Source organism: Triplophysa dalaica, chromosome 12 (genome assembly GCF_015846415.1).
Source record: "Triplophysa dalaica isolate WHDGS20190420 chromosome 12, ASM1584641v1, whole genome shotgun sequence".
NCBI classification, from domain to species: Eukaryota; Metazoa; Chordata; class Actinopteri; order Cypriniformes; family Nemacheilidae; genus Triplophysa; species Triplophysa dalaica.
Genome location: NC_079553.1, coordinates 15076799 through 15088962, shown reverse-complemented (window position 1 = coordinate 15088962; position 12164 = coordinate 15076799).

Here is a 12164-nt window from a genome sequence, read left to right as displayed (position 1 = left end):
TGCAACGTTGCCTGCTTCGGTCTGTCAGTTGTTACACCGCACACCTCGCTCCAGATTTTAATCCTGGCGAACAGTCGTTACAAACAACAAATCTGCCATACAACTTAAAGAAATCTCTTTCATTTTTCACTTCCTCAATAACATATTGAATGCCCCCGTGGTATAAATTACTGTGTGTTATCAGATTTACTCCAGTTCATTCATGACCTGGTTAAATATGTATGTGGTTGCTCGGCGGTTTTGGTACGGTGGCCTGCAGGTGATTTATTATGTTAAAGCAGGCAGACGTTGACCTTCCTTTAATTAACACTGATGGAGATAAAGGTGAGCGTGCAGACGATGAAGATGGATTCACGCACATAAATCATCAGATGGGCTGTGGAGAACAGTGAACGTACAGGAATAACCTTGGGGTTCACAGGTTAAATGAGCATTCACAGAGGAGCGTGGATCATCATTTATACCGACAGCAGCCATTGTAATCTACAGCACTGTGTTTACCTGCCTTCATTTATTAATTTAAAGCCGTACACTTTTTTCTCATAGTTGCTGGCAGGGAGCTTTGTTAATTAAACAATTGCATTGTTTTTGCTCTGTATTCATGCTGGATACAACTTATGACCTACATTTTCAAAAAAAGCTAGTACTAGCTATCTTTTTAAATGTTTTAAATAATTTTCTCTTTTTAAGTTCTAATTCTGGGGTCAGGATGAAAACATTTTGGGCCAGCTAATGGAACTGCCTTGTGCATTCTTGTGCTTTTATGATCTGATAGCTTGCAAATTTAAATATTTTTATTGGTGACACTTTACAATGTTTCATTTGTTAATATTAATAAATGCATTAGGTAACACAAACTAATAATCAATATTTGTTTTTATAATTTATAATTTCTTGTCAATGTTAGTTAATGTCAACACAATTGATCACGTTAGTTCATTGTGCATTTAGTAATGTTGAAATGATGAATGAACATGAACTAAGAATGGTAAATGCTAACAAATTATTGGCTTTTGTAATATCATATTAACTAATGCATAACCAAATATACCCTTTTTGTAAATTCTCACAGTTTTGTTTAATTTATCTCATATGTTTTGAATATAATTTGGCAAATTTAGTTCTTGAACACTGCTTATGTAAATCACCAATGTAAGTGATCTAGACGTCTTACATACAGTAGACAAGGTTATGAGTCTTGCAATCCGTCGTGACGTAAGGAATACCGTGTCCGAGTCCTCATTTCAATGGAGGATATTATTAAAACAGCCATTTATGATCCCTTTTTTATTCATATCACCTTTTAAGGCGGAAACTTTAGAAACTCACTGCGTACACTAAAGTCTCCAGGCTAACAAAATCCCCAACATTATTATTTTAAAAATAACAAAAATGAATAACAGTGTGGCCTTTCGTGATTTCGTCATGGAGGTAATAGCGTCTGATAGAGCAGTTGTGTTAAGATTTCAGTCTGTTTTCCCCTGTCTTGTGGACTTTTAGTTTATATTAGTTCCTGTTTCTTGTGTCGTATACTGTAGTCTTTTGCAGTTCTTATATTTATTGGTCCGCTGTTAATTGTTTCCCAGGTGTGTCTAGTTGACCTTCATGTATTTATAGCCCTAGCGTTTCCTTTGTCTTTTGTGAGTCGTTTTTTTGTAGTGATGTTACATTATTTCCTTGTCTTCTGGTCTTTTCCTTTGTTATGTTAATTCTGTGAATTTGTATCCGCTGCCTTGCCTGCCTGGTTTATGCTTCCTGACAGGTTGGACCCGGAAACGGTATGTGACATCAGGCAAGCAAATACCCTTAGATATTTTTTTAAATGGGTTGAAAATAATAAATCAATCACTGCAATGTTTTTGCATCGTATATCAGGGTATTCCGGTGTAAAATTTAAATAAACATGATACATAATTTTTTTAAATAATGAAGTAAAGAACAACAAAAAACAATTAATGAAAACATAAAAATACAGTATGTTGCTGCAAAAATATATATTTATATATATTCGTTTTTCTGGGGGGAGGGGGTTTATAGGGATGTGTTCAAGTGCAAATCTGAAGTACTCAAACCCAGAAAAACAGCCTTATTATTTAATTGCATAGTAAAAAAACACATTCATCTTCAGAAAATTTCCACTTGCTCTCTTTCTTGTTCTTTCCATCTCCAGTATTTAATTTTAATTGTCCCATAAACCGCATTTTAAACTGTTCACAGGGAACATTTTAGACACAGTTCAGTACCTAATATCAGCCATTTAACACTTTCCCTCAGAACTCTGTGTTTATAGTCTGGCCAGAGGCGATGGTAAGTTATGATGTTAAACCAGAGTTTAAGATTAACATGATTGTTGGGTTAATAAATGACATGCAATTTAGAACGGAAGGTGACAGCTTGTGAAGGGCAGTGGGAAAGTTGCCGCTAATTTTGTTTGTGACACGTAACATATTAAAGGTTGCTAATATTGTTATCATTGGGCTGTAAATGTCAGAGAAAAACTCTTGAAAGAAACATCACACGTCAAAGTGTAAACTGACATGTATGAGTTTACATATGTCAATGCTTAAGCGCACTGTAAATGATAATAATGACCTCTTTTGGTTCGAATGAATAATTGACTCTGTTTTTTATTTATGCACGGGACACAAACAAGTGCTACTAACATTATTCTGATTTGGAGTGTGCATGTGTATGCTAATGAGCACAACATACACCCATGCGTGCCACACCAGGACCAACCAATGTGTAATTTTTCCTCTCTTGACATTTTCATGGCTTAAAATGATTTGTGCATTTTGAGTGTTGTTTTCCCCCCTCCGCCACCCCTCTTTCTATCACCAATTCATAAATTATGTATTTATTTATCATGAAAATCTGTTTTGGAATTAAAGACTACCACACTTCAAAGACAGGAAACCTTTGATATGTTTGATTCTCTCAGAATATCTGCTTGATTTATTCAATTTATGCAAAACACCTCTGGGATTATAAAGGTGGCATTTGAATACGTTTGAGTGAACTAAATTATATAATAAGAATGGTTGCTGGCCATACCATTAAAGAAATGAGCCTAATCCTCAATTTTAATAGGCCATTTTGGATGCATATACCTCAAAAAGTGGCGTGTTATAGATGGCACAGAGGATGTGTCTACATGGAGATTTATGTACCAAGCTTAAAATGACTTTGCTCATTCCTATCATCTCGCTTCCCTTTGCCTCTTGATATCCAAGTTCAGAGGTGTCTGGAGGGAATAAGGCCGTTCTTTTAACTTCTCTGTTCAAAACATCCATAAATTAAAGATCGCCGCATGCCACACGCGTATACAGCAGTTGGGGGTGGATTGGGGAAATCATATTTCATTAGACACTGGGCTCTGACTAAAGGCTGAATATTATTAAAGGTGTGCAATATATTACATTTCAATTACAATCAGTGATTGCAAATGGCTGTACTTATATTGCTTTGTTGCAGTCATGAGGTATTATGTGAATTTTATGTCGGTTAACTGACATTACACGCTGGAATGGCATGTCTGGTGATATTTTCATGTGAGATGTATTCATGTTTTTCTAGATGAAAAGTGAAACATCACTAACTGCTGGCATTTATTGATCGCAGATTCAGAAAAATGTGCAGACGTACAAATAATGATTAAATAACATGCATGCCTTTTGAATGTAGTTCTCTTATTATAAATTTTAAATGCATGGTAGTTCTTTTGGAATTAAGATAAAATAAGGATTTATGGTGTTTGAAGTGTATTTCATAAACATATTTTTACAATTTAATCCAGAATCAATGCTGTTGGGGCTTATGGCCCATTGTACATAGATAATGCCCCATATAATACTGGATATCATTTAGCATCATATGTTAAATAAGAGTTTTATAAATAAGATTTTGAGTGATTTTGAGTGACAACCAACCTAACAGACATAAAATAAATAAATCATTAATTGCTCCTTTATTATGATTTTTATTTTTTATCATTACTACGGGTCATCCTTCATGTTCGCCTGTGGGGTTTTACTAATAAAAACATTTAAATGATCCTATCAAACTAAATGTAACATAATACACATTTTTTTATAATAGTGAATAGAAAAACAATATTTTTTTATAATTATTATTATTTCTATCTCTAGATTTTTCATAGAATTTTTTGGAAAACCATCCCAGAGGATGCACCCCTGGTTTAGATTCATTTATCTTGGAAAAAAGAAGCTCATTTTCTGTATTGTATAAAGACTTACTGGTGTTTCAATTTCACACACATACAATGCACACACATTAAGTCATGCGGTATCATAGTATTAATGTGAATTTTCCTCTTTTCCTGAAGAAAAATCCAGTTACACCACCTATATCCAGGTACATTCAGAGTAAGCAGATTCCGGCAGGTGGATCAGCTGTGAGCATGATGCAATCCATTAAAAAGTCTCGGGTTCGGGCTTTTCCTGCATTAATTCTCCCCTACTTCCTGTCTTTGAATATGGAGAATGGGGCATTCATGTTGCACGTCGGGGTTTGGGGGGAAGGAGATGGGGGTGAACGCTTGTCCATCACCCCTCTCAGCAGTTACAGGTGGTCTCATTTTCCCTCCAGCAGATAGCTGCTGCCTTATGACAGCAGGCCAGCAATTTGCATGTTCGACAGACAACAAACAGCCTTGTGCATGTCAAAATAGGTGGCGGTGCGTGACAGCTCCAACACAATGCTGTCTCCTTTTGGCTTGACCCTCCGACCTCTCTGCATGTCTCCCTCACAATCAGGAGCGAGATGGGGAGGAAATCGCTGCCGCCCCCTTCCTCTGAATAAATCTGATACCAATGCCATTATCTCTCTTCCTCACCACTCCATCAACGGCTACCCCCCAACCCCGTGTCTTACCGATGCTGCTGCACTCTCTCGCTTTTCTTCTCGGATTTAAGAAGGGTTTGTTTAGGTCGTCGAGTCTTGGAGGGCACTCAAAAATAGCAGAGTGGGTTATTTACCTTGTGAGATAATGATGCGGTGGGGTTCATTGTCGTGATGTCCCTCCGGTTCCGTTCAGACAAATTGTAGCATGAGATCTGCCTGGTGATACCCGTGTCCATATTTATTCAGGACACAGAGTCTACATACTGGATTATAAATATCCACTGTGATAAGGAGTTAAAATATTGCACTGTAAATCCAGATTTTCTGTTAAAACAACTTCCCAAATGTATGTGGTCCACTATCCAGTGTGGTACACAGTAAACATTTCATTAAAGTTTTATGTTAAAATAATCTTGCAGCTAAACTAAGCATTAATGTGACTAAACAGGTGGATTTTCATCTCCCAGCATGCTTTGCAGCCACTAATTGGAAGCAGATTACTTTGTGTTTGAAAAGAAAGTATTGTTTTATGTGTTTTGGGAAAGGATAGCAACTTGTGAGACTTGTTAGGGTTGAAACAAGCTTTATTAGACAAAAATGTGCTGTAAATTGTTTCAATTATATATGTTACTATACACTTTTACTATACACTTATTTTCAACCCAGCATTGGGTCAAAAAGCGACGAACCCAACCATTGGGTTAAACTAAAGCAGCAAATGGTTTATATTTGACCCTTCAATGGCAGCATTCTGGGTTGAAAAAACCCTTGTTCCTTTTTGACCCAATGCTGGGTTGAAGAAAACGATTATATTATACAACCTAAATTAAAACTTCACTCTATATTCTTTACTCATGGTTTGGTAAAATAAAGACAAATCCTGAAATATGTCTATATTTGTCCCAACCATGGATTGAAACAACTCAGCATAAAGCATTGTGAGCAACGTCTCATGTTTTCTAAAAATGTTCGGTGGCGCCTTGTCCTGCAGAAATAGCACACCTTGTCTTTAATTTGCTTAACTTGTGTAAATTACACTAAAACGATGTTACATGGTGTGAAAATGATATATTGCAGGATTATTTGACATTCAACATGAGGATTTGACCTCTGTCAATGACTCAAGCAACAACACTAAAACTTCAACTGAATGCACTTCATCAGAAGGAATAAATAGGCTCTCCCTGTCTAGGACGGCAAAACAGACAAGCGATGATTCACCGGGCCTATTCTCTCCTTCCTTATCACACCCTAAAAGAGTGAGTAAATGAACTTCCATTATCAGATAATGACGCTCAAGGATTCCTGACCTTGATTCGAATAGACAGCTAATTGCCTGTTCACACCTGTAACTGTAGTGTTTCTCATCTTTTTAACTGGGAATTAACTACCTCGCCCCTGAAATTTTGAGTGTCACTGTGCTGAAATTAGATGTTCGCTAAATTAACTGCCACGTTTTCTTCGCCGCCTGTGATGTGAACTTTCCTTCACTTACCGGCATTGATAAGACACCGATTCAAATGAATATTCGTGTACAGCAAAATCTCGCTAAGAGAGGAGCGAGAGATAAAAAGAGCGTGATATCGCAGCTTAGGTTTAAGCATATACTTTACATATTTAAGTGGGTTTCTTACATCATGAGCTCGTGTTTTAAGGGGTGGTGGTAAAAGTCACCTAACAATCTGTGGAGGTATTATGATAATATTCATCAACTCGAATAATCCAGAGCAATGTTAATCCACGGCACGGCAAAGTTTATCTAAGACTATCGGTTCTCTACATGCTGGGATTGAATCCTGGTTGAAGTCATTAGACACTGAGAATGGTTTTGGTTTGCAATGTGGGGATATTTAGAAGTTTTTGTGGTTAAACATGCTTAAACCAGCATGTAGTTTTGCAATTTTGGCCCACAAATGAGTCTGCTTGTTCCTTTAGGCGTAAAACAAGTGCCAAGTCTTTTTCCCCGGTGGATCATTTTGTAACCACTTTAGTCATCAACATGACTTGTTATTATTACTGTGAACTGTGAGAATATAAACAGCATTTCACTTTAGCAGTTAATGCCAATGGTAAATTAACAAATTAACAACCTGATGTCTCTGTTAAAACAATTACTTCACCTCACAATTAAAACGCTGTCATCACTTACTCACAATATTGTTGCTTAAAACTTGTATACGGTAATTATGTTAAAAGTAATTAATTTTAAAATATATGTTTAGGTAAGGATACAAACACAATAAACGTAGTACAAAGAACTTACGTTGTAATTAATGACAAAGCTTTTTTTACTACAGTGTTTGACTTCAAAAGTTTTACATTTACTTTATGGCATATGGCATCCAATGCAACTGTTTGGTATATTTGTGTATACGTAAACACTTTTTACATTTTTATGTGTTCTCTGGGAGTCAAATCTATGATCTGTCCAATTGCTAACGTAATACCAGTTAAACAACAAAAACACTTGGAACACAGTTCAGGTTGTATGCATGCTTATACTGGGCACTGTAAAAAAACTGTAATTTTACAACATTGTACTACTTTTATATGTAACATATTTTAAAATGCGGTAAAAAAACCATCACAATCTAAAAAATGAAGGGTTGTTTTTGACCCATGCTTGGTAAATATTAGACAGAACACACTGCTGGGTTAAAATTAACCTATAGTGGGTTATTTTTAACCCAATTGCTGGGTTTTCTTAACACAATCATGAGTTGAAACAACACAGCAGTTGGGTTGAAATACCCTAACATTGGGTCATTTTTAACCCAGCAGTGCATTGTGTTCAGTATTTAACCAGCATGGGTTAAAATCAACCCAGCACTTTTTAGAGAGCACAGAAATATACTGCAAATTTACAAATTGGGTGTAAAATAGCATGAAACATTGTACTTTACAAAAAGTAATTGTACTTCTTTTTTTCTGGCACCCCCTGATGTTACCATACATTTTTTACATTGTATAATTTTGTCATGGTAACTTGAAGTAATACTGTATACAAAGCCATTATGATACTTCAGAATATCTCTTTCCTTGTTTACAGGCAAACTAATAGCAATTTTGATCAGAACAACACAGAGGTGAGTAAATAATGAAAAACATACAATTAATTACTGATTTTTATATATATTTTTATTCTCTATATATATATGTACTGTACATGTAGCAGACTTTGACTTGTAATATATTTTTTCGAATGTGTTTTATTTTCTTAAAAATACTATGAAAATTGGTATTGGCACATTTGTCCCCGCCCCAACTAACTGCTTCGCAACCTCTTCGAGCTTTTCTAGTCGGCTTCTAATGTCACCCATGCATATCTTTTGTCAAAAGATAGATGTGCGACTTTCTGACGAGCGAGGTAACCTTTCCCCGTACCAAAACAAAGATGTAAATTTGCCTTTTGTTTCCATTGAGGCTGAGCGTCTGACACTTGAGATTATGGTCAGCGTAACCTTAATCCACTCCAGGATGGCTATATGTTCTCCTATTTAAAGCAGTTCTTTCATATCAGGCAGAAAAAAGGGAAACCTCAAAGCCACATCTGAGATGCCTGTGAAATGTGTTGTCACAACACGAGTGGAATGTAAACCACAGAGTGATTCAACATGAAACTCGCTCTCATGGCAGCGAAACAAAGACAAGAACCCTTGAAGAGTTAACACCTTCAACTGGATCTCTCCTACCATCATTTCAAATGAAGTTGCATGTGTACTGTATGTGTAAATGTGTGAGTGTGTGCGTGTGCGTGAGGGGTCAATGGAGTCTTCCTGTGATTTAACGCATTCTGAGGATGAAAACTGGCTGACTGTGCGCGCTCAGCAGAGAAAAAGCGCTGGGGGCATTTTAAAGTCAAAACGCATTAAATTATCTGGCGTCTCATGTCCGCCGCACGGCTTTAAAGAACTGGAGAAGTGAACTCAAGACATCCCAGCCACATGACGCTTCATTGAGAATTTGATATTTTCACATTTAGCGAGGTGTTAAAATGCCTTCTTTGCTCAGGAGGAGAAAAAAGCAAAGGTGAGATATAAAAATAATCCCCATCAGGGATAATTTACCATATAGCAAATGTGATCATTTCTTGAAAATTACTTTGGGGTCATTTGGCTTTTATTAATAGGACAGTAAAGATGGAACAGGGAATGACTTCAGCCATTCAAATCCACATTGCCAACATAAGCACCACGGCGCAACCTGTCAAAGGGTGTGGACGTCATTTACTTTGCGAATGAGTTTTATCTCTTTCAATGATTCTGACTGAACCTGTAAAACTACTCAGTGCTAATATACTGTAGTGTCAACCACCCCCGGGCTGTTCACGAACAGATTTATACTTGAACTAATAAAAAATAACTCATTATCTGCTTAAAATCTTTGCAATGGGTTTTACAATGACAAACTAACAAATGTTGCTAGACCAAAAATGTGTAAGAAAAGAGCCTGTATTTGGGATTGGACGCAAAAAAGGGACATGATGTGACAATCAATAATAAATAAAAAAAACACATCCATTCCGAACAGTTTGTCAGTGTTAACCCCCAATCATGCAGCAACTAAAGAGCATATCTCTTGTGTCCTCATGACCTCTTTGATTCCTATGCTTTTATGGTTTCCTTGTGAAACTTTAGGGACCTTCACATAATTTCTTATCAGTTTCTCCTTATCCATTTATGCTGATTAATATTCATGAGGTGCAGAACTTCCATCGAATGAGATCACTGGGGGGGGGCGGAGCTGTCAGCCACACTGTCACTGTTTGCTTATTGCTGTTGGGGCTAGTTAGGAAAAAGCTCTTATTTACTTAGAAACTTACCTTTTATCTCGCATCGAAAAAGTGTGTCACAATGTCAGCCTCACGGTCCCTTTATATCTGATGTAAAATTTTCTTGGTCAATATCAGCCAAATTATGAAGCATATTACTGACACCCCGTGACCGGCAGATTCAATGCCGATAGTTAAACCTTTGACGTGCGGAATGAAGAGTAAGACAGACAGAACAGACTGTCTTGTCAAGCAGGGACACAGAGAGTACCAGCGGTTTATGAGATCCTCCAGCACACAAGAGTAATTTTCTTGTACTCTGAGCAACACAGTGCAGAATCGGCAGTATTGGGTACCAGCAGGCACGATCTTCTCCAGCGCTGGTGTGCAATGAAACAGTGGCGTCTCTCTCTCCCGTGGCCCCTCCCACCCCATTCACCAGCCTCAGGGAGCACCGATGAATAATGCAAGAAAAGGAGGGAAGATTTGATCCTAAGCTTTCATAACCTCTCTGTAATACCATTCTTCTGAGCCTTTATTGAGACTCGCAGGATTTCCAACACACAAATCCGACACAACACACAGAGAGCACACAATAGATGTTTTGACATATTTACAGCCGTTCCCTTATTAAGTACATTAGAACAGAGGCACATCAAAAGTAAGCAAAATACATAATTACTGGCATTAATATAATGAGCTCCTTCAGACAAGCAAACTCCCCCTCAGAGGGAAAAAAAATTACGCATGCTGTTTTTTCAACGCAAGCAAACGTATTTAGTAGATAATTAGTCGATAGTTTCTCAGGTATGTCTGGCAGCCGGCACAGAGGAACTGTGTCTCGGCAAGTACGGGACTTTTTGAGGATCGCCCCGTGGCAGCTTGGCCTGTTAACATTAATTACAAGTAAAGACACAGAGGAAATTCTGTTGGGTACATGTAATGAGATTACCCCTTCATTTTTTTTACTTTAATTAAAACCGAACTCTCTGTATGACCCTCTAACTGCCCGCCTCCCATCCGCCCTTTCATTCTCTCTCTCTAGTTTAGTAGTTTGTAGTTTCACACCCTGCATGATAAGATCCTGGGGGGGTTTAGGGTCTGTCAGGTGTCTTTGCCTTTCATAAGAATGAAAGGTAAAAAGGGTGAGTTCTTCAGACCCTGGGGCAATTCCCCGCATTGCTGGATTTACCTAACAGTCTCACAAGAGGTTTACATCTTCTTCAGAACATGGGCGAGATAATCACAGATCAAAACAAATTACCTATCTGCAGTCTGGAGACGGCGTGCTGTCAGAAGCCCTGGGTTATGTAAGATTCAGAGCTCTGTTAACTGGGCCGGGGTCTACAGATGCCCGTCGAAATCCTTCGCTCAGATCTTTGTAGGTCCACTAGGGATCACATGGCAAATTGCAGCATGATATACGGCCACGCCAACTTTTGCGAGAACACAGTGTGCAGATATTATTGAGTGTTAATTAACAGAGCCTCCAGCCAGGAGCTTTCAGTAACCAGATAGGTGTGAAAATATCAGGACGTGATTTAGTTCATGTGACTTATGACAACCGGATAGAACCAGCTTGTGCTACTTAAAGCAGATCTTGTTAGTTATCACAGGTATGTGTGTGTAAAGGGAGGTTCTGGCATACATGTTTATTTGGACATTTGGACAGACACAGATATCTGTACAGTACATACACTTCACATAGCAGCTTCTATAACACAAACCCTTTTACATATGTGCAGTTGTACACTGCAAAAAATGACTTTTTTAGTCTTTTTTTCTTGTTTTCCATTAAAAATGTCAAACATTCTTGAATCAAGATGGATTTTCTTGATGAGCACACTGACCAAAGAAAATAAGTCTTGTGTTTAGGCAAAAAATATGAAATTTCAGTAAATTTGTGTGTAAAACAAGCTAAAAATCTGCCAATGGGGTACGAAATGAATGACTAAGCAAAAGGTCTTTGCAGTGTAGATGTGCCTATGTTTACAAATTCTTTCTTCATTTGATGCAATGCTGATTTAAACTTATTTAATGAGATTCATTTAAATTTGTGGTATAACAACATTGCCTTGATTTATATCCCAATATTCCTCACATGGTAAAACAACTTGAAAGTCATGGATTTGTGCACACAGCAGTATACAGCTAATAAAATAATTTAACATAATAAATACTGTAAAATGCAGTTTACATTTCTCCAATGAAACGAACTGTACACCTTAGAATAATCATGTTTCACTTTGTTCCATTTCATTAATATGCGTTTTAAGGGACAGTTCACCCAAAAATGAAAATTCTGTCATAATTTTCTCACCCTCAGGTTTGTTTCAAACCAGTATACATTTCTTTGTTCTGATGAACATAAAAGAAGGTATTTGGAAGAACCAAACAGATCACATCAACCATTGATTCCCATCATTTTTGCTTTTCCCTACTTTGGCAGAAAATGGGGGATGAGATCTGTTTTGTTAGTGACATTCTTCCAGATATCTTACTTTGTGTGAGCAGAACAAAGAATTGTTAT